The 13,837-nt window shown below is 48.9% G+C and overlaps 1 protein-coding gene across 1 annotated transcript in view; it reads right to left on the bottom strand.

Annotated features, from left to right (window-relative positions):
* LOC115081024 (zinc finger protein 665-like) overlaps positions 1 to 13,837 on the bottom strand; it is an 89,860-nt gene that overhangs the window by 61,751 nt on the left and 14,272 nt on the right. The gene's annotated exons all lie outside the window — the stretch shown is intronic.

The raw sequence follows: 13,837 nt of genomic DNA, 5'->3' as shown, positions 1-13,837 counted from the left end.
AGAGCTTAGTGTGAAAGCCTCGCTGGCCCAAGGGTTGGGTGCCGGGTTAGTAACAGTGAGGCTGTGGGTTCGAACCCCCACCAGATCAGTAAGATCCTCTCCGAGACGAAGATGCTCAGGAAGACCGTGGATTGAAACAGCCTCTCGGCGACGGAGATACCCAGTAAGACCGTGGATTGAAACAGCCTCTCGGCGACGGAGATACTCTGGAAGACCGTGGATTGTAAGACCCTCTCAGGGACAGAGTTACTCAGTACGACCGTGGACAGAGGACTAGAAAGGGGTAGTTTTGGTGAAATTTGGGCCATTTTTCCTAGTAGAAAGTAGTAAAACCACCTGGTTTCTTGTTATTAATTAATGCTTGGAACACATCCTCTGTCGCGGAGTCTTACTGAGTAATCTGTGTCCCGGAGAGGCTGTTACAATCCACGGTCTTCCTGAGTAACTCCGTCCCGGAGAGGCTGTTACAATCCACGGTCTTACTGGGTATCTCCGTCACAATCCACGGTCTTCCTGAGTTTCTCCGTCGCGGAGAGGATGCTGCAATCCACGGTGTAACTGAGCTGGTGAGGCTTCGAACCCACAGCCTCACTGTTACTAACCCGGCTCCCAACCCTTGGGCCAGCGAGGCTTTCACACTAAGCTTTTTTCGGAACTTATATTTGACCTTTTCAGGGAGTAAAAACGCCTCTCCAGCATAAGGACCAGCCCTTCACAGCCGGTCCTCACCTATGCAATAAACATTAAACGTGGACAGATTATGGGTTTCTAGCAGGGGCTGTTAGACCCGGGCTGCGGGGGAGCTTCTGAGCCATCTCTCACCGGCACAGACCGTCCAGCACTGCCCTGGGAAAGGAAGCCCCCAGGACAGATTTAGCCTTCCCCGTGTGCGATATTTACTGCTCACCCTCTCTCACACACATCGCATCCCTCGGTCATTCATTCATTTGTTTATTTAACCGATATCTGGTTCCATGCAAACCCCTCTGTCACAATCAGACCGTGAACACGGAGCAGTGAGAGCAGGCTGGCGGGAAGAGCCGCTTAAAACCCGGGGACCTTTGCACGGTTTGCAAGCTTAAAGCCTGGGGAGGGGGAGGCCGTAAAGCGCCGCTCATGCCTGGGCCAGAATCCGCGCTTCCCCCCAGCCTTAGCCCCCATTGCTCCTTCCGTGCTAAGCGGCTTTTCCCGCAGGGCGGCCGCTGCCCGCTCTCGGAGCGCACGGCAGAGCTCTCGGTCACCGACCGGAAGCTACAGCTCCACCATGGCTGTGAGGGCGAGACAGGCAGGGTCGGAGCCTAATCACAGGAGAGCCCTGCTGCAGCCCCGCCCCTTCCTGCTGCTGCGAATGGACGGCAGGGGGAGGAGGCGGGGCACAGCACAGCCCGGTCCCAGCCGTTCCTTCGCAGCGAGCAGGAGCTTCAGAGAGCCCCAGAGACGGATCCAGGCCCGGGGGAGAAGGTAGGGAGAGGCGCGAGCAGAGGGGACGTGGAGGGAGGGACCGGGTCCCAGGATCTCACCCTCTGTCCGGTCAGGAGCTGCAAAGAGCCCTACAGAGAGAGAGATCGCGGCGCAGGGGAGGAAGGCACCGGGGGACGTGTGCGATGCTGCTGTGTGGGGATCGCTCCCTTATGCAGAGCCCTTCAGCAGCTCATAAAGACTCTGAGGAGCTCTGCTTTCCTATGGGAATCTAACTTTTTGCTGTTTAATGCGGCGATCGAGGAGGCTCCTGCACAGGTCAAGCAGTTCATGTCTCAGGTTCTTAAGGCTGCGAGATGTTCGGTTCCGGCCGAATGGAAGAAGATCGCCGCTCCGGCAATGTCACGGGCCTGCAGCCGTCCGGGTGAGATGCACAGGAGATGGAGAAGGTCAGGGCGATACGGAGAAACGGTCTGGATCCTTTACAGATATAGGGCAGCCATAGGAGACGTGGAAATCCGAGCATTCTCCGGGGCGGGGAATAACAGAAGGGCTGGGGATATTGTTCTGTACTTTGTATTGGCTGTTGATTGGTGCTGATTGAATTACGATGGATACAGGCGTTGTGCACTTGCTGTTTTCCTGATTAAAAAAAAAAATTATTGTAATAAAAATCACATCGAAGTGTATAAAACAGAGGCTGAATGTGAACTGTGAGACCTGTGGTTTAGAAGTGTCTCCCTCTGAGCTCTGAGCCACTGGGGGATGCTGGAAAGCTGTAGTGCTCCTGATAAAGTTATCTTTCCGGAGGTGGTTGGGGGAGGCGTTGCTGTTCCTTGAAAAGGTCAAATATAAGTTCCGAAAAGTGATTGGTGTGAAAGCCTCGCTGACCCAAGGGTTGGGAGCCGGGTTAGTAACAGTGAGGCTGTGGGTTCGAAGCCCCATCAGCTCAGTAGTATAACATCATCTCCGCGACAGAGGATGTTACTGATCACAAGGACCAGAAAGGGGTAGTTTTGGTGAAATTTGGGCCATTTTTTGCCTGGTAGAAAAGTAGTAAAAGCCGCACCACTTCCCTACACTGGCCCCCACCTAGCTAGACTCGAACCCGCGCCCTCCTATATTCGAGCGAGTCCCTGTAACGGAGCCATCGGACAGAGCTGCCGAGCCACCAGTCAGCCGGTTACAGACTGCAGTGCTCCTGGTAAAGATATCTTTTAAGAGGTGGGTGGGGAGGCGTTTTCATTCCCTGAAAAGGCCAAATATAAGTTCCGAAATGTGATTGGTGTGAAAGCCTCGCTGACCCAAGGGTTGGGAGCCGGGTTAGTAACATTGAGGTTGTGGGTTCGAAACCCCACCATGGAGTATAACATCCTCTCCGCGACAGAGGATGTTACTGATCACAAGGACCAGCAAGGGGTAGTTTTGGTGAAATTTGGGCCATTTTTGCCTGGTAGAAAGTAATAAAAGCCCCACCTACTGGTGGCTCTTTCTTATTTAATTAAGGCTCTTTCTCATTAGAGGTATTCACCGGAATATGCTTGGAACACAGGTCTAACTGACCCCCTCCTCCTCCCCATCCACCCGCACCACTTCCCTACACTGGCCCCCACCTAGCTGCTGAGCCACCAGTCAGCCGGTTACAGACTGTAACCCGGGTTTTTACCCCTTATTCTTCTCCTAGCACAGGACTCCAGCCTAAGGACCAGCCCTTCACAGCCGGTCCTCACCTATGTAAACAAACATTAAAAGTGAATAGATTATGGGTTTCTAGCAGGGGCTACTGAGCAATCTTTTGCCGGCACAGACCGTCCAGCACTGCCCTGGGAAAGGAAGCCCCCAGGACAGATTTTGGCTTCCTCCTGTGCGATATTTACCCGCGCACCCTTTCTCTCTTACATCGCATCCCTCGGTCATTGATTTGTTTATTTAACCGATTTCTGGTTCCATGCAAACACCTCTGTCACAAAACAGACCGGTCCCTCCCCGTCCCCTCTACCCGCGCCTCTCCCCACCTTCTCCCCTGGGGCCGCGATCTCTCTCTCTGTAGGGCTCTTTGCAGCTCGCGGATGGACAGAGGGTGAGATCCTGGGCCCCGGTCCCTCCCTCCACGTCCCCTCTGCCCGCGCCTCTCCCTACCTTCTCCCCTGGGCCTGGATCCGTCTCTGGGGGTCTCTGAAGCTCCTGCTCGCTGCGAAGGAACGGACGGGACCGGGCTGTCCTGTGCCCCGCCTCCTCCCCCTGCCGTCCATTCGCAGCAGCAGGAAGGGGCGGGGCTGCAGCAGGGCTCTCCTGTGATAGGCTCCCACCCTGCCTGTCTCGCCCTCACAACCATGGTGGAGCTGTAGCTTCCGGTCGGTGACCGAGAGCTCGGCCGTGCTCTCCGACAGCGGGCAGCGGCCGCCGTGCGGGAAAAGCCGCTTAGCACGGAAGGAGCAATGAGGGCTAAGGCTGGGGGGAAGCGCGGGTTCTGGCCCAGGCATGAGCGGCGCTTTACGGCCTCCCCCTCCCCAGGCTTTAAGCTTGCAAGTCCTGCAAACCGTGCAAAGGTCCCCGGGGTTTAAGCGGCTCTTCCCGCCAGCCTACTCTCACTGCTCCGTGTTCACGGTCTGATTGTGACAGAGGGGTTCGCATGGAACCAGATATCGGTTAAATGAACGAATGAATGACCGAGGGATGCGATGTGAGTAAGAAAGAGAGAGGGTGAGCGGTAAATATCGCACACGGGGAAGGCTAAATCTGTCCTGGGGGCTTCCTTTCCCAGGGCAGTGCTGGCAAGAGATGGCTCAGAAGCTCCCCCGGGTTTAACAGCCCCTGCTAGAAATCCATACTCTCTGCACGTTTAATGTTTGTTTGCATAGGGGAGGAGGTTTCACCGCGCACTGTGTGCGTTAGAAAGATTCTTTTATTTTAAGAGAGAACATTTCATTCTTGTGATTGCGGGCGAGGAGCTGTTAATCACCGGAGGGTGTAATACAAGAGAGTCCTGGAAAGAGGGGTAAAACCCCGGAGCCTCTGTCCTCGGTTGCCCGGAGAGTGCAGAGCCGGCTGTGAAGGGCTGGTCCTTAGGCTGGAGTCCTGTGCTAGGAGAAGAATAAGCGGTAAAAACCCGGGTTACAGTCTGTAACCGGCTGACTGGTGGCTCAGCAGCTAAGTGGGGGCCAGTGTAGGTGAGTGGTGCGGGTGGATGGGGAGGAGGGGGGTCAGTTAGACCTGTGATCCAAGCATATTCCGGTGGATACCTCTAATGAGAAAGAGCCTTAATTATTAACAAGAAAGAGCCACCAGCAGCATTTGGAAAAATGGCCCAAATTTCACCAAAACTACCCCTTTCTGATCCTTGTGATCAGTAACATCCTCTGTCCCGGAGAGAATGTTACAATCCACGGTGTTACTGAGCTGGTGGGGTTTCGAACCCACAACCTCAATGTTACTAACCCGGCTCCCAACCCTTGGGTCAGCGAGGCTTTCATACTAAGCTCTTTTCGGAACTTATATTTGACCTTTTCAGGGAATAAAAACGCCTCCCCAACCACCTCCTAAAAGATATCTTTACCCGGAGCACTACAGCCTCCCAGGATCCACGGGTGGCTCAATGCTCAGAGGGGTAACTTATAAATCACAAGTCCCCCGGTTCATGTTCAGCTTTTGTTTGATTTAAACACACTTCGATGTGATTTTATTACAATAAACTTTATTTTTTTATCAGGAATACAGCAAGTGCCCAACGCCTCTATCCATCATAATTTAGTCATCAGCAGATACAAAGTACAGAACAATATCCCCCGCCCCGGAGAATGCTCGGATTTCCACTTCTCCTAGGGCTTCCCTATAGTTGTAAAGGATCCAGCCCGTTTCTCCGCTTTGCCCTGACCTGCTCCATCCCTTGTGCATCTCATCCGGACGGCTGCAGGCCCGTGACATTGCCGGAGCGGCGATCTTCTTCCATTCGGCCGGAACCAAACATCTCGCAGCCTTAAGAACCTGAGACATGAACTGCTTGACCTGTGCAGGAGCCTCCTCGATCGCCGCATTAAACAGCAAAAAGTTAGATTCCCATAGGAAAGCAGAGCTCCTCAGAGTCTTTATGAGCTGCTGAAGGGCTCTGCATAAGGGAGCGATCCCCACACAGCAGCATCGCACACGTCCCCCGGTGCCTTCCTCCCCGCGCCTCTCCCCACCTTCTCCCCTGGGCCGCGATCTCTCTCTCTGTAGGGCTCTTTGCAGCTCGCGGCCGGACAGAGGGTGAGATCCTGGGCCCGGTCCCTCCCTCCACGTCCCCTCTGCCCGCGCCTCTCCCTACCTTCTCCCTGGGCCTGGATCCTTCTCAGTGTTGCCAGGTTTCATGAAAGAACAAGCACTTTTCTCCAAAAAAACAAGCCCAAAAAAAGTCCAAAACACGTGAGATTGAAACTTTTTATAGCATTTAACACCCTCGCATACTCATTTCCCTCTCCCCCCACCCCTCTCCAAGCACATCTCTGGCCCCCCACACACTCATTCCCCCCTCCCTAACCCCTCCGAGCACATCTCTGGCCCTGCACACACTGATTCCCCCCTCTGAGCACATCTCTGGCCCCCTCACACTCATTCCCCCCTCCCTAACCCCTCCGAGCACATCTCTGGCCCCCACACACTCATTCCCCCCTCCCTAACCCCTCCAAGCACATCTCTGGCCCCCACACTCTCATTCCCCCCTCCCTAACCCTCCGAGCACATCTCTGGCCCCCACACTCTCATTCCCCCCTCCCTAACCCCTCCGAGCACATCTCTGGCCTCCAGACTCACATTCCCCACTCCTTAACCCCTCCGAGCACATCTCTGGCTCCCACATACTCATTCCCCCCTCCCTAACCCCTCAGAGCACATCTCTGGCCCCGCACACACTGATTCCCCCCTCCCTAACCCCTCAGAGCACATCTCTGGCCCCGCACACACCGATTCCCCCCTCTGAGCACATCTCTGGCCCTCACATACTCATTCCCCACCCAGCACATCTCTGGCCTCCACACTCTCATTCCCCCCTCCCTAACCCCTCCGAGCACATATCTGGCCCCACACACACCGATTCCCCCCTCTGAGCACATCTCTGGCCCTCAATACTCATTCCCCACCCAGCACATCTCTGGCCTCACACTCTCATTCCCCCCCCCTAACCCCTCCAAGCACATATCTGGCCCCACACACACTGATTCCCCCCCTCTGAGCACATCTCTGGCCCTCACATACTCATTCCCCCCACCAAGCACATCTCTGGCCCCACACACACTGATTCCCCCCCTCTAAGCACATCTCTGGCACTCACATACTCATTCCCCTCTCCCCAGCCCCCTCCAAGCACATCTCTGGCCCCCCACACTCTCATTTCCCCCTCCCAACATACTAATTCCTTCCCTCCTGACACCTGGCTGTAGCTGCACACTCTGGATTCCTTTGCTGTTGCGCTCCAATGCTGTTCTGCTGGTCTTCCCGTTCCGCCCACGTGCGCTGCTGTGCTGCCTGGGTCTGCCCACAAAATGTGTCCTGTGCATCAACAAGGCTTGCAGCTGTGCTCTGATTGGCTTACTGCTGCAGTATAGGGGTTAGGGTGCGCCTGCTATGGACAGGCTTCATCGCAGCAGCAGCAGCCAATCACTGTAACATGATTCAGAGCACAAGTCCCGCCCAACAAGCCCAAAAAAACGCGACTGGCAGAAAAAATAGCCCAATTAAAAGCAACCGCGAATCGGAAAAAAAAACCCGCGAGTGACTACAAAAAGAAGCCCAATCTCGCGGTAAATAAGCGAGGTTGGCAAACACTGATCCGTCTCTCTGAATCTCCTGCTCACTGCGAAGGAACGGCTAGGACCGGGCTGTGCTGTGCCCCGCCTCCTCCCCCTGCCGTCCAATCGCATCAGCAGGAAGGGGCGGGGCTGCAGCAAGGCTCTACTGTGATAGGCTCCGACCCTGCCTGTCTCGTCTTCACAACCATGGCGGAGCTGTAGCTTCCGGTCGGTGACCGAGAGCTCGGCCGTGCGCTCCGAGTGTGGGCAGCGTCCGTCCTGCCGGGAAAAGTGATTAATATTAGAAGAAAAGTTACAAATGAGGAATTTTTGACCGCGTTTGCTAATAAATTACCAATAACAGTGCAAGATGAAGTAGAAAAAACAATTGATTGCTGGAATAATGCCATTATAGATACTCTAAATTCTATTGCCCCTTTAAAATCTACGATTATTTCTAAGAAAAAGAAATCAAATAACCCATGGTATACAGACGCACTACATGACTTAAAAAAATCTTTGAGAAAAAATGAGCGTCGGTGGAGAAAACATAAGAATATTCAAAATAAAAATAAATACTTTGCAACATTGAGAAAATACAGACAAGATATAGATATAGCAAAGAAGAAGTTCTATGCTAATAAAATCAATTTGGCTAACAAAAATCCACATATTCTATTTAATATTGTTAAGTCACTGGTGTCACCTCCGAGTTCCGATGTTTCGGAAATTGAAGAGGACACTTGTGAGAAAATAGCTTCATTCTTTCAGCTAAAAACAAATAATATCATAGAAGAATTCAAGAACTTACCTTATCCAACCTACGCAGACCAAACTCCAGTTTATAATTGGAGTTCATTTGATTTAGTCTCAAATGATATAATTCAAAAAATAATAAAGAAACAAAAGTTATCCAATTCCCCTTTAAATCCTTGTTCGGGTGCCATCTTTAAAGAATTAGGTGACTATTGTCCTGAAATAATATGCTCCATCATAAATCAATCATTGGAAACTGGTATTTTTCCACATCAATTGAAATTAGCTTCTATTACACCAATTCAAAAAAACAAATCATCTTCGCTATTAGATTTTACAAACTTTAGACCAATTGCTACTCTTACCTCTTTGTCAAAAACTATTGAATCATCCGTGCTTTTCCAGCTGAGAGATTATTTATCAGAACATGATATCTTACATCCAGATCAACATGGTTTTAGAAAGGGCTATTCAACTGAGACCCTCTTACTTTCATCCTTTGATACATATATACGAGGATTTGATTCTAATACTGATTTTCTTTTGATCTTACTGGATATATCAGCAGCGTTTGATACGCTTGATCATAAGATTATAATATCCAGACTTCAAGCGATTGGTATACAAGCTACAGTATTGAATTGGTTTACTAGTTATCTTGCCAACCGCCATTGTCAGATAAACTTTAAAGGCAAATCCTCACAAATTTACACGCAAAATACTGGGGTCCCACAAGGGTCATCCCTGTCACCAGTTTTATTTAATATATACCTTCTCCCATTGTGTCATATCCTAGCTTCATTGGATGTTCAATTTAAGATCTATGCGGATGACATCCAAATCTACGTCCCATATAAATCTTCTTGGGCTGAGACTATTTCACTGTGTAACCTTTACGTTAAGACAATTGAACATTGGCTAAGCCATAGTCGGCTTAAACTCAATGCTAAAAAAACAGAACTCCTTCTTTTGAGCGTACTGGATAACCCTACAAATGGTCCTCCACCTCTGGTTACTCTAGGTAGCGAGGCAATTAAAGTTAAGAAAGTCGCCCGCAATTTGGGAATACAAATAGATACAAATCTTTCCTTATCGCATCATGTCTCCACTTTAGTAAAAAATTCATTTTTTTAAGCTACACACCTTAAAAAGATTAAAACCTTTACTCTTCAAAAGTGATTTTCAAACAGTTCTTCAATCTCTCATTTTTGCCGGTTTAGACTATTGTAATAGTCTATTTTTGGGTCTTCCAGATTCCGCTAAAAAACCATTGCAACAAATACAGAATTCTGCGGCCCGTTTATTAGTAGGATTGCCAATGAGACATCACATTTCTCCTATTTTGTATAAGCTACACTGGCTTCCAATCAAATTCCATGTAAAATACAAAGTTCTTTCTCTAATTCACTCTTTAATCCATGATCCAGATTCAACTTGGCTTTGCACATCTCTACGGTTATATAAACCGGCGAGACACCTTAGATCATCATCTCAATATCTGCTTGATGTTCCTACAGTTAGACTGGCGAGACTAAATATGACCAGAGAAAGAGCCTTCTCAGTGGCGGGACCCTTGCTGTGGAATTCACCGCCTAACGCTTTAAGGCAAATTACCAGCCATAGTGAATTCAAGAAGGCAGTACAAACTCATTTATTTAAGATCGCATTCAGTGATCTTGACAATTTGAACACCTAACTTCAATAAGATACATATAATACGCTTCTATTGATTGCCTGATTACACATCTACCAGTGCTCCGGTCTTTATTAGTTTCAGGCTTCTAAGGCTTATTATTTTGGTTTTTCTGGCTTTTTACTTGTTTTGTTAAAAAACATAGTATAGTCATACTTAAAGGAGTAGGGATTATAATGATACACTGTATTTTTTTTCTTTCTATTTTTCTTCTTTTATTTTATTTTTTGGTTTTATTTAAAGTAATTTTTTGGTTATTTTGTTTTTTTTTATAATCTGTATTTTTCTAAACCGTTTTGGTCAAATTCGTTTGAAAAGACGGTATAGAAATATTTTTAAATTAAAAAAAAAAAGCCGCTTAGCACGGAAGGAGCAATGGGGGCTAAGGCTGGGGGGAAGCGCGGGTTCTGGCCTCTGTTCCAAGCATATTCCGGTGAATACCTCTAATGAGAAAGAGCCTTAATTAATAACAAGAAAGAGCCACCAGCAGACTGGGGGTTTTTACTACTTTCTACTAGGAAAATGCCCCAAATTTCACCAAAACTACCTCTTTCTAGTCCTTGTTGATCATTAACAATCCTCTGTCGCAGAGAGGATGCTACAACCCACAGTGTTGGGGCTTCGACACCACAACCTCCACGACTACTAACCCAGCCCAACCCTTGGGTCAGCGAGGCTTTCACACCAAGTACTTTTCAGAACTTTATATTTGACCTTTTCAGGGAGTAAAAACGCCCCCCCCCCCCCCCCCCCCCCCCCGACACCTCCGGAAAAGATAACTTTATCAGGAGCACTACAGCTTTCCAGCATCCCCCAGTGGCTCAGAGCTCAGAGGGAGACACTTCTAAACCACAGTCTCACGGTTCACATTCAGCCTCTGTTTTATACACTTCGATGTGATTTTTATTACAATAAACTTTTTTTTTTTCAGGAAAACAGCAAGTGCACAACGCCTCTATCCATCATAATTCATTTAAAAAAGCAGTGCTGGACGGTCTGTGCTGGCAAGAGATGGCTCAGAAGCTCCCCCTCAGCCTGGGTCTAACAGCCCCTGCTAGAAACCCATAATCTCTCCACTTTTAATGTTTGTTTCCATAGCTGACGATGTTTCAACAGGCACTGCGTGTATTAGAAAGATTCTTTCATTTTATTTTTTTTTAAGTTTCTTTTTATTAGTTTTAATCGATTAACATAAGCATTATTACACGCCTTAAATTCCAGGCAAGGCTTACAAACCTTTCATCTGGAAAATCTGACATTATATACTATTACCCCTTTCTCATTAGAGGTATTCACCGGAATATGCTTGGAACACAGGTCTAACTGACCCCCCTCCTCCCCATCCACCCCTCTTCCACGGGTCGGAAGATGGACGCTCAATTTAGCCGGCATCCGTTTTCCGAACCCGTGGCTGTCAGCGGATTTGAGAACTGATGCCGGTAAAATTGAGCGTCGCTTGTCAAACCCGCTGACAGCTGCCACTTCTGTCAGAAAGGAGCCTTTTACCATGGGCTCTAATTTAAATACTTGATCGCGCGCGCAGGAGAGTGGCCTCGGTGTCCGTTGGGAGAGCGGGCGCTCGCCTCGGAGCATCGGCTCTCCCACGGGTTTTACTGTATCGGCCTGTCTGCAATGTGGGAGGAACAAACATATAAATTGGAGCAGTATCTCTTAAACATTAGTAGTGCATAGAAAAAAGAGAGTAACAAGGTTAGCTAAATATTGTAGGTATTGTTAGGCAGAACAGCCCCTAATTCACTCCTTGAATTCAGGAAATGTTCAGGTTGGTCTGGCTCCATGAATACATATCTATTACTTTCTATATTAAGTATACATTTACAAGGAAACTTTATCATTATTTTTGTACCTAATTGGCGAGCTCTAGTGCACAGAGACAGAAAGTTTTTCCTACGCAATTGCATTGATCTAATAATGTCCGGAAATATCCATGTTTTCCCTCCAAGGTAAGGCTTGTTCCTATTGTAGAAAAACTCTTTAAAACCATATCCCTTTCAGCAGGTAACAAAATCTTCACCAGCAAATCACCTCTCTTTTCAATTTGTTCCTCCAGGGTTGTCACAAGAAATCCAGACAGGTTATCAAACGGGGATGGGAACTCTGGCCGCTCCCCTCGGTCTTCCTTGTCCTCTGTCTCTCCCCCACTTCTCTGTACTGAATCGTTGACGTTACCACTGGAGAAATTCAGGAGATCCTGAAAATACTTTTTAAGCTGTTCCTTGGGGGAAATTAATGTACATTTAGGAAAATGTATTATTCTCACATTATTGTATCTGAGAGTATTTTCCAGCCCTTCCAGTTTCTTATCTAACCTTGAGTCCCCCTGAATCTGGCCTGTTTGTATTTCCTTAATCTGGTTTATTTGCAAGTCCATTTCCTGGATTTTCGTTGAATTTGCAAGAACCACCACGTTCACCAGGTTAAACTGCTCTTGAGAAGCCTTAATTGTTGTCATCAAAGATATTATTGCTTTTTCCAAAATAGCCATACCATTCCATAACGCATCGAAAGTAACTACTTCAGGCTTATTTAACAATTCTAATCCTGGTACAGTTACCGGTGCTATCTGCTTTGTACTCTCCGGATCTGTCCGCTCCGTCTGGCTCTTTCCCAGAGCGGTAGTAAATGGTAGCGATCTGCCCACACTGCTCATTTCACCAATATTCAATTCCTTCAAGGCGATTAAGGTCCCCTGGCCTTGGGTTTGCCTCGTGGTGCCTGCAGCTGAGCCTACCTCCACCGCTTCCTCCACTTGTTGCAGCTTCGGCATCAGGGATTCCACTGGCTCGTGTGCTCCAACGTCGGCAGGGGGGGGAAGGGGTCTTCAGCGCTCCAGGGCTCAAGGATGTTTCATCGAAAAGCACGGAGGTTTGAGGGAAGGAGAGAACAAAATGGCGTCATGAAGAGAGGACGCAGTCAGACGAGCTCCTGGATAATCCTTGTTTTTTTGGATTGCCTACATTTTGAAATGCCTCTTACAAAAAGAAAGGGGAAGGTAAAGGAGGGAACCTCGACCCCCTCTTAAGCCTACGCCAGTTCAAACGAAGATTCGGGAGGTTTTCTCTGCAGCAGGGGATTCTCCAGGAGAGTCGGCTAGAGATTCTTTTATTGTAAGAGAGAACATTTCATTCTTGTGATTGCGGGCGAGGAGCTGTTAATCACTGGAGGGTGTAATACAAGAGAGTCGTGGAAAGAGGGGTAAAACCCCGGAGCCTCTGTCCCCGGCTAAACTGTGGGGTGGCTGGGAGAGAGGAGGGCCTGCTGTGAATTGCTGGTCCGCAGGCTGGAGTGCTTTGCTAGTGATGTTCAAAATCAGCTTGCTTTGACTCATTTGGTCTACTATCCACGTGAAGTAGCCGGATGAGAATTAACTTCCTCATAAAATGAAACGTTTTTTGCCTTGTAGTCCAGGAAAATCTCCATTGCTGGGGGTCTCTTGCTTCCTGGGAGGATAGATCACCTGTGAGGTGAAAGCCTATTTATCTCTGTGCCACGGCTCCGTCCCTTCCTCCTCACAGTCAGGCCAATACAGAACGTATTAGCCCCCGTGGGGCCGTGCGTTTTTTTGATGCGCAGCCAACGCTCCTGAAACTAATAGCTCTCATCACATGCAAATGCGTGTTCATGAGCCTATCAGGTAGTCACCGGGCAAGGGTACAGAAAAGCAGAAAAAACTGTTTTTCTGTACACCCTCCGACTTACTGTCATAGCGATACTAAGTCGGAGGCCCCCCAAATAAAAATTTGTTTTTTAAATCTTCTAAAAAAAAAAAATGTTGCCGCGGCCCACGGGTTGGAAAATGGACGCTCAATTTTGCCGGCGGGTTCGACAACCAATGCCAGTAAAATTAAGCGATGGCTGTCAGACCCGCTGACGTCCCTAGCGCCTCCTTATTAGCGCGGGCCCTAATTTAAATACAGAATCGCACGTCCAGGAGAGGGGCCTGAGAGCGCGTTGGGAGAATGGGCACTCGCCTCGGAGCGCCGGCTCTCCCGCACAGTTTACCGAGTGTCTTTCCACACCCCCAATACCCAGCTAGCCCCATCTCCCACCTCCCAGTAACGTCTTCCTGAAATGAAATGATCACAGGCAAGGACACTGCGTGATTCACATCCACTGCAGGGAGGAGGAAACGTTAATAAACATGAGCTCACGCTCTTCACTCCTACCTCTAACCCTGATTAGTTCC

Source organism: Rhinatrema bivittatum, chromosome 19, assembly GCF_901001135.1.
Source record: "Rhinatrema bivittatum chromosome 19, aRhiBiv1.1, whole genome shotgun sequence".
Taxonomy (NCBI): Eukaryota; Metazoa; Chordata; class Amphibia; order Gymnophiona; family Rhinatrematidae; genus Rhinatrema; species Rhinatrema bivittatum.
Note: the sequence above shows the minus strand (reverse complement) of the source record. Positions and strands in the feature narration are given on the sequence as shown.